The 14,173-nt window shown below is 43.6% G+C and overlaps 1 pseudogene across 1 annotated transcript in view; it reads left to right on the top strand.

Moving 5' to 3' along the window:
- Positions 1-11,814, top strand: part of LOC310824128 (cytochrome P450 3A27-like) — a 65,123-nt pseudogene extending 53,309 nt beyond the window's left edge. The window contains exon 12 of the transcript in view: positions 11,761-11,814. The product of the transcript in view is annotated as a cytochrome P450 3A27-like (transcript). The remainder of the gene's footprint in view (positions 1-11,760) is intronic.
- The last annotated feature ends 2,359 nt before the right edge of the window (positions 11,815-14,173 follow it).

Consider the following 14,173-nt stretch of genomic DNA (forward strand, 5'->3'; position numbering starts at 1 on the left):
TTATGTTTGTAATGTACTTTATAAAGAAAAAAAACCTGTATATCCCCAAATTTGATTCTATGCAATATGTTTTTTCAAATGTTGTATTTGTCTTGTAGGCTACTTTTGTGTAAGCCGTATATTGTGGGTAAAATGCACTATAAATTCAAATGAACTTAAACTTAAATGTGTATTGCAGTGGAATCCTAACTCGAGATCCGCGTGTAAATCGAATCAATTTCCCATTGACATGAATGCAAGATTTACGCGCGCGGATTTGGAGTTAGGATTCCACCCAAAATGCGTTGCTATTGGTATCATTATGACGTTGATATGTACACAGAATTGAGAATGTTCTGCAATAATACACAAAGTTCTTGAACTTTTAGTTCAGTGGCATAACGAGCTAAGACGCAACCTGAACCTGTGCAATCAGTATTACCAGAGTGAGATATAAAGAGATTATAACCGGAAGATTCGGCGCTTATACACAGCCTACTGACTGAGGTAGGCTAATGTAGGCCAGAGATGTAGTATAGTTGACATATAGTATAGTTTTATAACACTTGTATTTGTAAATACTTGAGACGGCATAGGCCGACTACCTTTACAGCATTTGGACAAGGGACGCGTAAAAATGTCACTGAGAGATATCTGTCACTAGGAGATGATATTCCCATTAAGTCGAATTCAGCGTTGGATATTTCTATATGCCTAAAAACTCACATCTTTAGAAAGGCCTTCCTTTAGGTCCTGTCCTCTTGTTGTTGTTAGTGTTTTGTTTGTGTTTTTGTTTGTGTGTCTATTGCACTCAACTGCACAGGCTTTGAAATTGTTGGCTACAAATGAAAAACACATTCCAAATCAAATATATTTTTTATTATTATTAGAGACCTAAATGCATGAATTGAATTAGGGCTATTTTAATTTTGCGGAGGTCTTCTGCTTGTTAGCCTATAGGCTCCTACCTGTACCAGGCCGATTCCAGTTAATGAAATGTGCCCATTATATGGCCACTGATATTTGACCTGTTGACCACAATTGTAGGCTATATTTCAAGGCGTGTCAACAAACATAGCCAGCCAACCCACACTGGAAGCTTTTGCTGACTCTAACATAGGCCTCTGACAGGACCAAGTCACTTCGAACCATTGCATCGAACGCTGATAAGAGTTGTTAGGCAGTGAATTACCATGATAGTCATTCCAAACCCATTATGACGCCAGCCGAACGCACATTATAGATAATAACATTTCTTTGCTGCCAATCGGTGTACTGGTATTTGTTGACTGATTCAGAAGGGCAAACTCAAAGATTGTTATACCATTCTCATTTGGGGAATCTTTCTGACATTCCTGTTGCATTATAGTATGGGTGTGTGGAGATTATTTCAATCATTTTTGTTTGTGTTCTATCTACTGTAGGTGCATAAAAACAATGGAGGTGAAAATATATATGAGTATTGAGGATATCAGGAAGGAGCATGAGAGGATTAAGACAGAGAAGGCAGAGTTTGAGAAAAAGATAGAGGAATATGAGAAACAAAAGAGAAGGGACCAAAAAGTTAGGCAGAGGGAGGAGGAGATCCTGGCCAGAAAGGCAGAAAGACTGCAGGAGGACAGGAATGAGTTCAATAGGGAGAGGGAGGAGATGGACAGTGGGATCAAGATCCTCATGATGGAGATTGAGAAAGAGAAGGAGTCCTCAAAGGAGATACTTAGAAAGGCTGAGAAGGCAGAGGCAGAGTTAAATATGATGAGGAAGGAGAGCGTGAAAATCCAAAGAGACGGACAGAAGGTGGAGCAAGAAATGCTCAGGATGTGGAAGGAGAAGGAGACATTTCTCAAGGCCAAGAAACAGATGGAGAAAGAGATGGAGAAAAATATGGTGGCAGTCAAGAGGAGAGAGGCCCTGGTGATGGAGGCCGAAGAAAGACTTAAACTGAGCAAGGAAAAAGAGAAGGAAGAGCAGGAGAAGGAGACCTCAAAGGAGATGCTTAGAAAGACAGAGAAGGTCGGAGCAGAGTTGCAAATGATAAAGAAGGAGTGGATGAAAATCAAAAGAGACGGGCAGAAGGTGGAGCAAGAAATGCTTGGGATGTGGAAGGAGAAGGAGACATTTCTCAAGGCCAAGAAACAGATGGAAAAAGAAATGGAGGCAGTCAAGAGGAGAGAGGCCCTGGTGATGGTGGCTGAAGAAAGAGCGAAACAGAGTCTGGAAAAAGAGAAGCTAGAACAGGAGAGGGAGACATTGAAGAAGGTGAGCATGGTGACGATTAGAGAGATGGTAGAGAACCTATAGACTAAGTAGATGAAGGTGATTGTTGCTAGTTTTACTATAGCATTTAGTCCATGACCTTCAACTCTCAGTTGAATTTGTCCAATTCTTGCCTCACCTTGCACTCCCCTCTGATGTTACTTTTTTAATTTCAGATGAACGATGGCTCCAGATATGCAGATATGCCCCAACCCTCATGTTCTCTGATGGCTCAGCTGGTACACAATCAGGCAAACCAGGGGACGAGCCTTTCTGTCAAAAGCCTTGTTGATGTGGCCCTGGCTGAGAGCGTGTGGGGGTGCAGAGATAAGACAGGGGACTGCACATGCCGACACCGTTAGCCTGGAAACCTCAACACAATTGGCCTCTATTTAGGGATACATAGCAAATCAATTTATATAGTTGTCTTAAGTTCAATAAATTAAGTTGAACATTAAATTAAATTGACTTCCTTTCTCTACCACTGTGACTGCTTGTGGCATTTATTATTATAGAAAGTCTTACTTGTGATGACCGTGATGTATGTAGCTGAAGATGAATGTAGCTATTTATTTTAAGTCGCTCTGGATAAGAGCTTCTGCTAAATTACTCAAACGTAGGCCTAAAGTACATCCGTAAAATAATGTATCCATTTCCTGTTAACCATCTCTAAACCCTAGATGGCAGTATTTACTCTTACACCAGAAACGTGACCAGTTGCACGTGTGGATGCAGAATAAATAGCCCTCCCAGTCTGTTTCTGCAAGGAACTTCTAATTTATGGATTCTCTACATATGTTGAGAGTCTTGTCAAGTCTGAATATGTTAGAGTTGGGGTTTGTCCTCTACCTCCAAATATAAACGAGGACAATCACTTTGTTTTTCATACAGGTACCACTATTGTATGTATTTCTGTAATCTATGTTTCTATTACTTTACCATACTATGAAACTAATTGAATATGTTTTTAAGCGTCCAAAAAGCATTGATACCATTTCCAAGCACTCCAAGAATCATTTTGCGTTGCTGCTACAGCAGCCGCGCAATGTCAACACTTTACACACGCACTGGTGTAGCATGTAACATTAAAATCCATCAACTTCATATCAAACCATTGATGATTGGTGAACTTGTTGGATCAGTTAAGGCCTGTGCCAGAAATCAGTACACACACCAATCACACAATGGGACTATAACAGACACATACAGTGCATTCTGAAAGTATTCAGACCCCTTCACTTTTTCCGCATTATGTTATGTTACAGCCTTATTTTAAAATAGATTAAATTATTAATCTAATCATTAATCTACACACAATACGCAATAATGACAAAGGTGCTTCAACAAAGAACTGAGTAAAGGGTCTGAATACTTATGTAAAGGTGATATTTCAGTTTTTTATTTTGAATAAATTAGCAACAATTTCTAAAAACCTGTTTTCACTTTGTCATTATGGGGTATTGTGTGTAGATTGATGAGGAAAAAAAAATGTTGAATCCATTTTAGAATAAGGCTGTAACATCACAAAATGTGGAAAAAGTTAAAGGGTCTGAATACTTTCTGAGAGCACTGTATTTACATCTTGATTCACAGAATCACGCCTTGTACACACTTGCAAGTGATAGCAACGCCCATCACCTGTCCCAATAAAGAGATGCTCCAAGCGCACCATTTCATCCTTTCCACTCTTCACTCTCTGACTGTCTGAAGTGTACTGTAGTTGTGTTGTTGTAGCTGGCTACACCTCAGCCTATGATTCTCACGGGGCGTTAGATTGTCTCTGATAGAATCCTACGGTTCAGCTCGACATTCAACGACGATTTTCACCTTCTGAGCACCTGTTAACTCTCTGAGCTAGCAGGCTAACCTGTGAGCTCTCAATTCTTTGTTATTGTTGAACCCTAGCTCAACAATAATTCCTCAGGTTATTATTATAACTTGCTAGGTCATATGTGTAGGCTACAGCTAGCACTTGTGACGGTCGGCTAACTAAGTTACTTGTTGTTTCCGGAAAGCTGAGAACCGTGGCTAGCTTTGACAAGCTAATATTGAGAAATATTAGCACCCTGTTTGCAGGAGGGTTGGCCAGCTTGTGTTTGTAGCCCTGGGACTACTGAGCACTTTCTAGTTTGACATAATTCCTAGTTAGTTACCTCGTATAATGATCTAGAATATGCCAGTTCTCTCTAGTGTGAGACCAGTGCCATATCTAACTATGCGGGTACCAGTTCCCTGTGGTAGCACGTGGGTGTAGTAATGCTGAGGTGTGCTGATATTGTACCTGCTTGTTGCTTCGTGCGCTGTATCTAAACTAGTCAACTACACTATCTACAACTACACTGTCTATCACAACTAAGTCAACTAATAAACATGGGCTACGCATATCTTAAACATGCCTGTGTCTGTGTGTTTGTGTGTGTGTGTGTGTGTGTGTGTGTGTGTGTGTGTGTGTGTGTGTGTGTGTGTGTGTGTGTGTTTGCATACATGTGTTTTTTCGGGGATGCATAGAAAGTCTTCCAGCTGTTCCAATGAGAACATCCATCCATAGACCTATGCATTTAATTCTGGTTTGTTTATAACTAAGAGGAAGACACGGTTATCATCAAAAACCACTAGTTATCATCAAAAATGATGGTCACAGTTTGCTAAAAAAAAGTACCTAAAAAGCCTGCAGAGGTCTCGTAAAAATGAAAGTTTGGAGAAAAAAGGATCTGCCCAAGATTTACAGCATACCACCTCATCTGTGAAACATGGTGCAGGGGGTGTTAGGTTTGGGCATGTATAGTTGCCATTAGAACTTGTTAACTTGTCTTAATTGATGATTGTACCTGCTGACGGCAGCAGCAGAATGTATTCTGAAGTGCACAGAAACATCTTGTCTGCTTGAGTGCAAGCAAATGCGTCCAAATGCATTGGATGGTGCCACACCATACAATAAAACAATGCCATAGCCAAAACACTGCCATAGCAACTAGTGGAAAGATCTTGATTGGCCAAGTCAATCTTCAGATTAAAATTCAATTGAACATGCATTACATTTCCCTAATGATAAGAATTTAGGCAAAAAGACCTCAAAACAAACAACAACTGAAGATGGCTGCAGTACAGGCCTAGCAGAGCATCACCAAAGAAGATGCCCAGCGTCTGGTAGGGTTAGTGGGTTGCAGACTTCAGGCAGTTATTGTCCACTAAATACTAGTGGATTGTCCACTAAATACTAAACATGACTGCTTCATATGGACATTTGATAAGTCTGTCCCATTACTTTTGGGTACACTGAAATAGGGGGACTATGCATAAAAAGTGGGGTAATTTTTGAATGGTGAAACCAATGTGTACACAAATACCGTCAAATAAAAGCTGAGAATCTCTACTTGTAATAATTGTTTAATTTCAAATCTAAACGTTTGGAGTATAGAGCCGAAAGAACAAAAAATGTTTTGTTGTCCCATTACTTACACAGGCAGGGGTTTGGGAAAGTGAACAACATTTGATGGTGAATACATACTGTATGTCAAACCCCAGCCTGACCACTCCGTTCTTCCACCTCGGCTGGCCGCCTCTAAGAGGATGGAGTGGTTGCGCTAGTTGGTCACGGCTTTTCACTGTCTTGGCACCCCGGTGGTGGAACGAGCTTCCCAGTGCGGTCAGGACTGCAGAGTCACTACCTATCTTCCGCCGTAGATAGAAGACCCATCTCTTCAGGCTACATCTTGACTGTCCCTCCTAAAGACCTCTTCACCTTCCACTACCCACCTGTACAGTACCTCTAATGTAAAGCATTTTTAAAAAGCATTGTGACTACCAATGGCCCATCTGCTAAATGTCAAAAAATGTAAATGTAAATGTGGTGAAAATGGGTGAAGTGTCTAGCCTCAAATTTACAAAAAATGGTTAGGGCATAAACCCAATATTTTCATGTTTTATTCATTTTTCCAGAGAACAGATTGGTGTTGAATTGTGGGATATATGAAGGATTGCCCCTTTTAAAAGGCTACCCATTTTTAATTGGCAATTAGGGCACTTGAAATTAGCCAAATAAGCCACCTTTTTGGAGTGGTAGGGTCTCTCTCTGATAACCCCCCCCCCCCCCCTAAAAAGTACCACATAGGTTCTTGACATCAAAGATGAGCATGGAAATTAACAGGCCATGTAGCAATTAAGCTTATTTTATTTTCTCGTGCATGAGGTTATTCGCAGGTTACCTAAATGTTAACCTCGTCCTCAGGCTATCACTCACAGCGCATATAAGTCTGGAATAACGACGACTCAAACCTGGCCGTAGGGTGATTACTGATTAAAGTATTTGTTATTATTTGATTTCAGCTAATCACACGGCTGCAAGGTGTAGCTTCTTATCAGAAATGTGTGGAATGTGCTGTGGAAGATGATTGATCCGAGGTAAAGCCAATGGCTATGCCCCGTCCCTGTTTTTGACGCTCTTGCTCTTGGCTTAATGAAAGCCAATGAAGTTTAACGCATTGGTCCAACAGACCTTTCGGGCATTTGGGCGGAAGTGTCTGGGAACGAGACTACTTAAATCTTAACATAATATTAACATAATCTTCAGCAGTACATGCTAAGCACAGTGTATCTATGAGAAGATATTCAGCAGTTTGCTCGTACAAAAGTCCTACAATTCCGAAGCGAGTATAAACCAAGGCAATAATTAATATTAAATACATTTAAATACATTCATAAAGTTCTTCATAACCAACATCAGGGAGATGTGACCAGAGAGGTGGTTGAGTGGATCCTGGCTATAAGGGCACACTCTTGCCAACACACATTCTGGTGTGACATGTGCGATATCTTATTGATCTATGTTGCTTTGGCTGTCTCCATGTGTGGATCATTGTAATCAGGGGTGGGGCTGGCCTTTTAAACACCTGTGCTTTGTTTCATTCAGGGAAAACAAAGAGATTTTTAACATTTCTTTTAAAGAGACAACACACATTTTCTGCCATGCCTCTGTCAATTGATTTGGCTTTAATCAATGGTTTCTTCTTGATGTTGTGTACATGTTTTCATGCCTATGTCACCTTTCAGAGGAAATCAAGGAACCTATCCAGATCTGATGTCGTATTAGATGAGTCAAACCCTGTCAGAACATAGTTTGCTTTTGCTAGATTCTTTTCTTTTCTTTTGTCTAGTATTGGTATACATGGTCGAAATGATGCACTCATGTTTAGTATTTGGTCGACAATACTTTGTATGCAATAACCGTCTGGGACCCATTGACCCCACCAGGTGCTGGGTATCTTCTCTGGTGATATTCTGCCAGGCCAGCCATCTTTTTGCCAGGTCTTTTTGCCCAAAATCTTACCATCAGAAAATGAAATGCATGTTCAATAGGATTTAAATCCAAACATTGACATGGCCAGTCAAGAACTTTCCACTTTTTCGCCCTGAAAATCTCCCTAGATCCAATGGCAGTATGTTTTGGGTCATTGTCTTACTGTATGATGAAGCGCCATCCAATGAATTTGGAAGCATTGCTTTTACTCGACCAGACAAGATATTTCTGTACACTTCAGAATACATTCTGCTGCTACTGTCAGCAGTAACATCATCAATTATGATAAGTTAGCAAGTTCTAGTGGCAGCTATACATGCCCAAACCATAGCATCCCCTCCACCATGTTTCACAGATGAGATGGTATGCTGTAAACCTTGGGCAGATCCTTTTTTCTCCAAACTTTCCTCTTGCAATCACTCTGATAATATTCATCTTATCTGTCCACAATACTTTTTTCCACACCTCTGCAGGCTTTTTAGGTACTTCTTAGCAAACTGTAACCCGACTATCCTTTTTAAGAATAACTAGTGGTTTGCATCTTGCAGTGAAGCCTCAGCCATTTGCGATTGCTGAGCTCATCAGTGCTTGATTTTGGCAAGTCTAAGGTTTTGACTATGTTTCAGATTTTTCAGCTTTCACCATTTGTCAATTCCTTTGCTATTGTAATGTATCTAACACCTTGTCCTTTGTTGGGAATGATATTTAAGGAGAGGGACAGCGAGATATTCTTTGAGTTTTGGCTTAGGCCCATCACGGGCATCATTCTCCCGCGTTGTCCTTGACGCACGTTAACGTATGGTTAAAACTTACAGACGTATGTTGTTTTAAATTGTGTTAAATTGGTTATTTTGTTGATACTCTATTCTCATTCTTCCTATGGGCATTAATGTGATGTTGTGCGCTCGATAAAGGTTCTGTTAATCAGGGCTGGCTCTAGCCATTTTGGTGCCCAAGCATTTTTCCTTCTTTTGCATTATCAAATGTCTAAATTAAGCACTCATGTTTAGTATTTGGTCCCCAATCCTTTGTATGCAAAAGTGCAAAAGTCTGTGACCCATTGACCCAACCAGACGCTGGGTATCTTCTCTGGTAATGCTATGTTGCAGCGACTGTTGTTGTTTTTTTAGGATGTTTTGCCCTAAGTCTCCTCTTGAGCAAATGAAATGCATGTTCTATAGGATTTAAATCTGGAGACTGACTTGGCCAGTCAACAACTTTCCACTTTTTGGCCCTGAAAAATTCCCTAGTTCCTATGGCAGTATGTTTTGGGTCATTGTCCTGCTGTATGATGAAATGCTGTCCAATGAGTTTGGAGCCATTTACTTGTACTTGGACTGACAAGATGTAAATAAATGATTCTCAATTATGGTGAGCATTCTTTGGTTATCCACTGGAAGTCTTCCTTGGCCTACTAGGTAATTTGCGATTTCTGAGCTCACCAGTGCTTTCTTTCCTTTTAATGAAGTTAAATGAAGTTCCAAACTGTTGATTTTGGTAGGTTTAAGGTTTTGGCTATGTTTATTTTTTTTCTGATATTTCAGCATCATAATGGCTTCCCTGACTTTCAATAACATCTCTTTGGTCCTCATGTTGACAAGACACCAATAGCAGACTGCACAAATTATGTGACGGAACACACCTGACGAACACACTTGTCAAGCCAATTGTCCTATCACTTTTGTGTAGCCTGAAATAGGGGGATTATGCATAAAAGTGTTGGAATTTCTGAATGATAAACCAATATGTACATTATATAAAAAATAAAAATCTCTACGTTTTTATTTCAAATCCAAACAGAAGAAAAAATGCTTCACTGTCCCATTACTTACGCATGGTACTGTATAACCTTCTGTGGAAAGGGTTTTACATGGAACCCAAAAGGTTTCTTCAAAGGGACAGTGGAAGAAGAACCCTTTTTGGTTCTAGGTAGCACTTTTTCAAAGAGTGCAGGATCTGTGATGGGTCTGTCTGTCTCTATCTACGGTATATTTGCTTGAATGCCACAGCCTATTTAAGTATTGTTGCTGACCATGTGCATCCCTTCATGGCCACAATTTACCCACCTTCTAATGGCTACTTCCAGCATGATAATGCACCATGTCACAAAGCAAAAGTCGTCTTAAACTGGTTTCATGAACATGACAATGAGTTCAGTGTTCTTCAGTGGCCTTCCTTGTCACCGGATCTGAATCCAATAGAACATCTTTGGGATGTGGCACAACGGGAGATTCACATCTTGAAAGTGCACCTGAAAAATGTGCAGGAATTGCGTGATGCAATCATGTCATCATTGACCAGAATCTCAAAGGAATCAATGTCACGAAGAATTGAGGCTGTTTTGAGAGCAAAGGGAGGCTCTACCTAGTATTAGTATAGTGTTCCTAATAAAGTGTTGGGTGAGTGTATATCTAACTATCTTTGTTTTTGCTGGTCTGTAGGATCTATGATGGCCGTCAGCCCGTCCTGTGTATCATGGACACAGCCATGATCAAAACCATCCTCATCAAGGAATGCTACTCCCTTTTCACTAACAGGAGGGTAATACGCTAAATTGAAGTTGTTGTATGGGGAAAAAAACATAAGGGCTCCTTAAATAGATAATATCATTGTTATTATAGCATTATTAATATTAGGTTAATCTTGCAGTATATAATAATAATAATTTTTCTAGAATATCTATCTCAACGGGCCTCTGTATGACGCCGTGTTTATCGCTGAGGATGATGCATGGAGACGGATCCGCAGTGTCCTGTCTCCCTCCTTCACCAGTGGGCGGATCAAAGAGGTACAGTCCCATCTCTCCTCTCCTTCTTTCATTCATTCCTTTATACAACACAAATAAATGAATGACTAACAACTCTGACGCGTGTGTGTGTGTGTGTGTGTGTGTGTGTGTGTGTGTGTGTGAGAGTGTGTGAGAGTGTGTGTGTGATTTGTACTATGTGTATAGTGTGTATTCATTGTTGTTTGTTGTTGTGTGAAGCAGCAACTTTAATTAATTAATCCAAGACAAATTTTCATCCGGGACAATAAAGTATATTTGATCTTATCTTCGATAAGTTCAGTGGTCAGATGACAGAGTATAGAATAATAGTTCATCTTTGGAGTCACTTATTCTTTGACTATATACATAATGTATCCTGTATGGATGTATATTCTCAGGCTATATAAACATTAAAATAATTCCTGTTTCAAACATGATATTAATATATGTTTTGCACATATTAATCCACGTATCAATCATGATATTTTTCCATGTATCCTTCCCAACTCAGATGCTCAGGATCATGAAGCAGCACTCTGGTAACTTGGTCAGCAATCTGAAGAAGACGGCTGATAACGATGAGCCCATTGAACTAAAGGAGTGAGTATTTATCTCCGAGACGATAAGGTGAATTTGTAATTTCAGTGAACTCCCCCTTTAATTTTGTGGTTGTGGTTCTGGTGGTCAGAGATTGTGTGGTTGTGTTCCAGGTTCTTTGGACCATACAGTATGGATGTGGTCGTCAGTACTTCATTCAGTGTCGACATCGACTCCCTCCACAACCCCTCCGACCCCTTTGTGACCAACTTCAAGAAAATGCTCAAGTTTGACATCTTCAGCCCACTGTTCCTCACAGTCGGTACAACTGCCCCCATATAGCTTTCAGTCATTTTGTGCTTAATAAATGAAGCTATTGATTTCATTGATTAGACTGACATAAACCACACTGCCAATGGTTTGCGCTCTACTCATTTGACAAACACATGGGCCGTGTCCAGAACCAACCTCTAGTTCCTAAATGCTGGACACTTGGAGATCTGAGTGGATTGGATACAGAAGTGTCTAGGGATAGAGCCTAGGAGTTGTTTCTGGACAGGGCTGTGCATTGAATAGGATTGGAGTCACGTATCATGGTATTTTCGACCAAAGAAAGCTGTCAATCGTTGAAAAGAGCACTGTTTGAGTTGTTATGATTCATTATCAATTTTGAGAAATGATCCGGCTTGGCGTTTTTTTTATTGCCTTATTAAAAGCAGAAAGATGCTCTCGAAGAATATCAAGGTGGACCTGCAGTTTTTGTCAGCTCAGACTTTCTGCAAATTCTTTTAAATTTGGCCACAGCCTTTTTCAGTTTGTCTGGTGCTACAGAGTCGATAGTTGCCCTTAGTTTGGTGTTGAAGCTGGTTACTGATATACATGATGGGATGATATACATGATGGGATGTTCCTCACCTTCTCTTAGCTGGGAAAGGACGGCACCCACCCCGGTCTCCGATGCGTCCGTCTGTACCACTAGCGGTTGTTGGAAGTCCGGGGTCACCAACACTGGGTCCGTGCAGAGTGCCTCCTTCAGCCCTGCGAACGCCTGTTCCGCCTCCGGCGTCCATTCGACCCGATCCGGCATGCGCGCGCGGGTGAGGTCGGTGAGGGGTCCTGCCATGGAAGAGAAGTGGGGAACAAAGCGCCGATAATAGCTGGCAAGCCCTACGAAAACCCGTACCTGTTTCTTTGTCTGGGGGCGGGGCCACCCGCGGATCGCCTCGACTTTCCCTACCTGGGGCTTGACACACCCTCTCCCGATCGTGAACCCCAGGTAGTTTGCTTCTTGGAGGCCGAGCCGACACTTGGCTGGGTTTGCGGTGAGCCCCGCCTCTCGTAGGGCTTGCAGCACAGCCTCCATCTGTTTCAGGTGGGCCCCCCACTCCTCTCCGTGGATGATGATGTCGTCGATGTAGGCGGCCGCATATTCGCGGTGGGGACGGAGCACGTGATCCATGAGCCTCTGGAACGTGGCCGGCGCCCCGTGAAGCCCGAACGGTAGCTGTACGAACTGAAATAGTCCGTCCGGGGTGGAGAACGCCGTTTTCTCTCTTGCCTCAGGTGCGAGGGGCACCTGCCAATACCCTTTAGTGAGGTCCAGGGTGGTGATGTACCGGGCCCTGCCCAGCCTCTCGATCAGCTCGTCGACCCGTGGCATTGGGTAGGCATCAAACTGCGAGATCGCGTTGAGCTGGCGAAAGTCATTACAGAAGCGAATGCTCCCGTCGGGCTTGGGCACCAGCACGATGGGGCTGCTCCAGGCACTCCGCGACCGCTCTATGATGCCAGCCTCCAGCATCGCCTGCACCTCCTGGGTTATGGCCGTCCTTCGGGCCTCGGGGATACGGTAGGGCCTGAGTTTTACCTTTTTCCCTGGGGTTGTTATGATGGGGTGGGTGATCAGGGTGGTGCGCCCGGCGGTGGAGGAGAAGACGTCGCGGTGCCTGGCGACCACCTCGGTCAGGTCGTGTCGTTGTCGTTCGGTCAGCTGCTCCCCGAATGGCACGTCCTCCGACTTGGGTTTCTGTGTGGAGAGGGGGTTTGACACAGACAGCATGGCGGCGGGAGCCACCCATTTCTTTAATAAATTCACATGATAAATCTTGGTGGGCTGCCGCCTTCCCGGCTGTCTTACCCGGTAGTTGACTGGTCCTACCTTCTCCATCACCTCGTACGGCCCGTTCCACTTTGCCAGGAACTTGCACTCGGAGGTAGGTACCAGGACAAGGACCTTGCCTCCCGTCACAAACTCCCTCGGCTGCGTCCCCCTGTTGTAGGTTCGGGCCTGTGCGGTCTCCATGTGTTCCCTTACCAGGGGCCACAGGGTGGCCATCCGTTCCCGGAGCTCCTCCACGTGCTCGACCATCGTGCGGTGGGGGGATGGCTGGCGCTCCCAGGCCTCCTTAGCCAGGTCTAGCAGTCCTCGGGGCCGTCTCCCGTACAGCAGCTCGAAGGGTGAAAACCCCGTGGAAGCCTGGGGCACCTCACGTATGGAAAACATCAGGAATGGGAGGAGCTGGTCCCAATTCCTCCCATCCAACTCCATCACCTTTTTTAACATCTGTTTTAATGTCTGATTGAACCTTTCCACTAAGCCGTCTGTTTGGGGGTGGTATACTGAAGTGCGAATTTGCTTTATGCGCAGGAGTCGACACACATCCTTCATAATATTTGACATAAATGGGGTGCCCTGGTCAGTTAAGATCTCGTCGGGGATGCCGACCTGCGTGAACATTACCACCAGCTCCTTGGCGATACCCTTGGTGGCCATGGTGCGGAGGGGAATGGCCTCGGGGTACTGGGTTGCGTAGTCCACTATCACCAAGATGTACTGGTACCCACTGCTGCTCTTGGGGAGGGGCCCGACCAGGTCCATCGCAATGCGGCTTAAAGGAACAGAGATAATAGGGAGGGGGATTAAGGGGCTTCGTACATGGGGACGGGGCGCCACCATTTGGCACTCGGGGCACTGCCGACAGTGAGTCTCCACCGCTTTCTTCACTCCGGGCCAGTAGAACCGTGCCTGAATCCGGTCCAGGGTTTTCGCTACCCCCAGGTGCGCTCCCAGGAGGTGGGTGTGGGCCATCTGGAGAACTGAGGGAATATAGGCTTTGGGCACCACTAGCTGTTCCTGTCTGGCCCCGTTAGTCATGTTCATACGATACATTAGACTGTTCTTAATGGCAAAATGTGGGTTTGGCAAGTCCCTTACCCCGTCCATCAGCTGCCCATCAACCACGCTCACCTGCTGCAGCACGCTGGCTAGGTTGCGGTCCTCCATCTGAGCTGTCCCGAACCTCCCCTTCAGGCGGGCGGGCAGTGGGGCGGCGTCGGAA

This window comes from Argentina silus (genome assembly GCF_951799395.1).
Source record: "Argentina silus genome assembly, chromosome: Y".
In the NCBI taxonomy this organism is placed as follows: domain Eukaryota; kingdom Metazoa; phylum Chordata; class Actinopteri; order Argentiniformes; family Argentinidae; genus Argentina; species Argentina silus.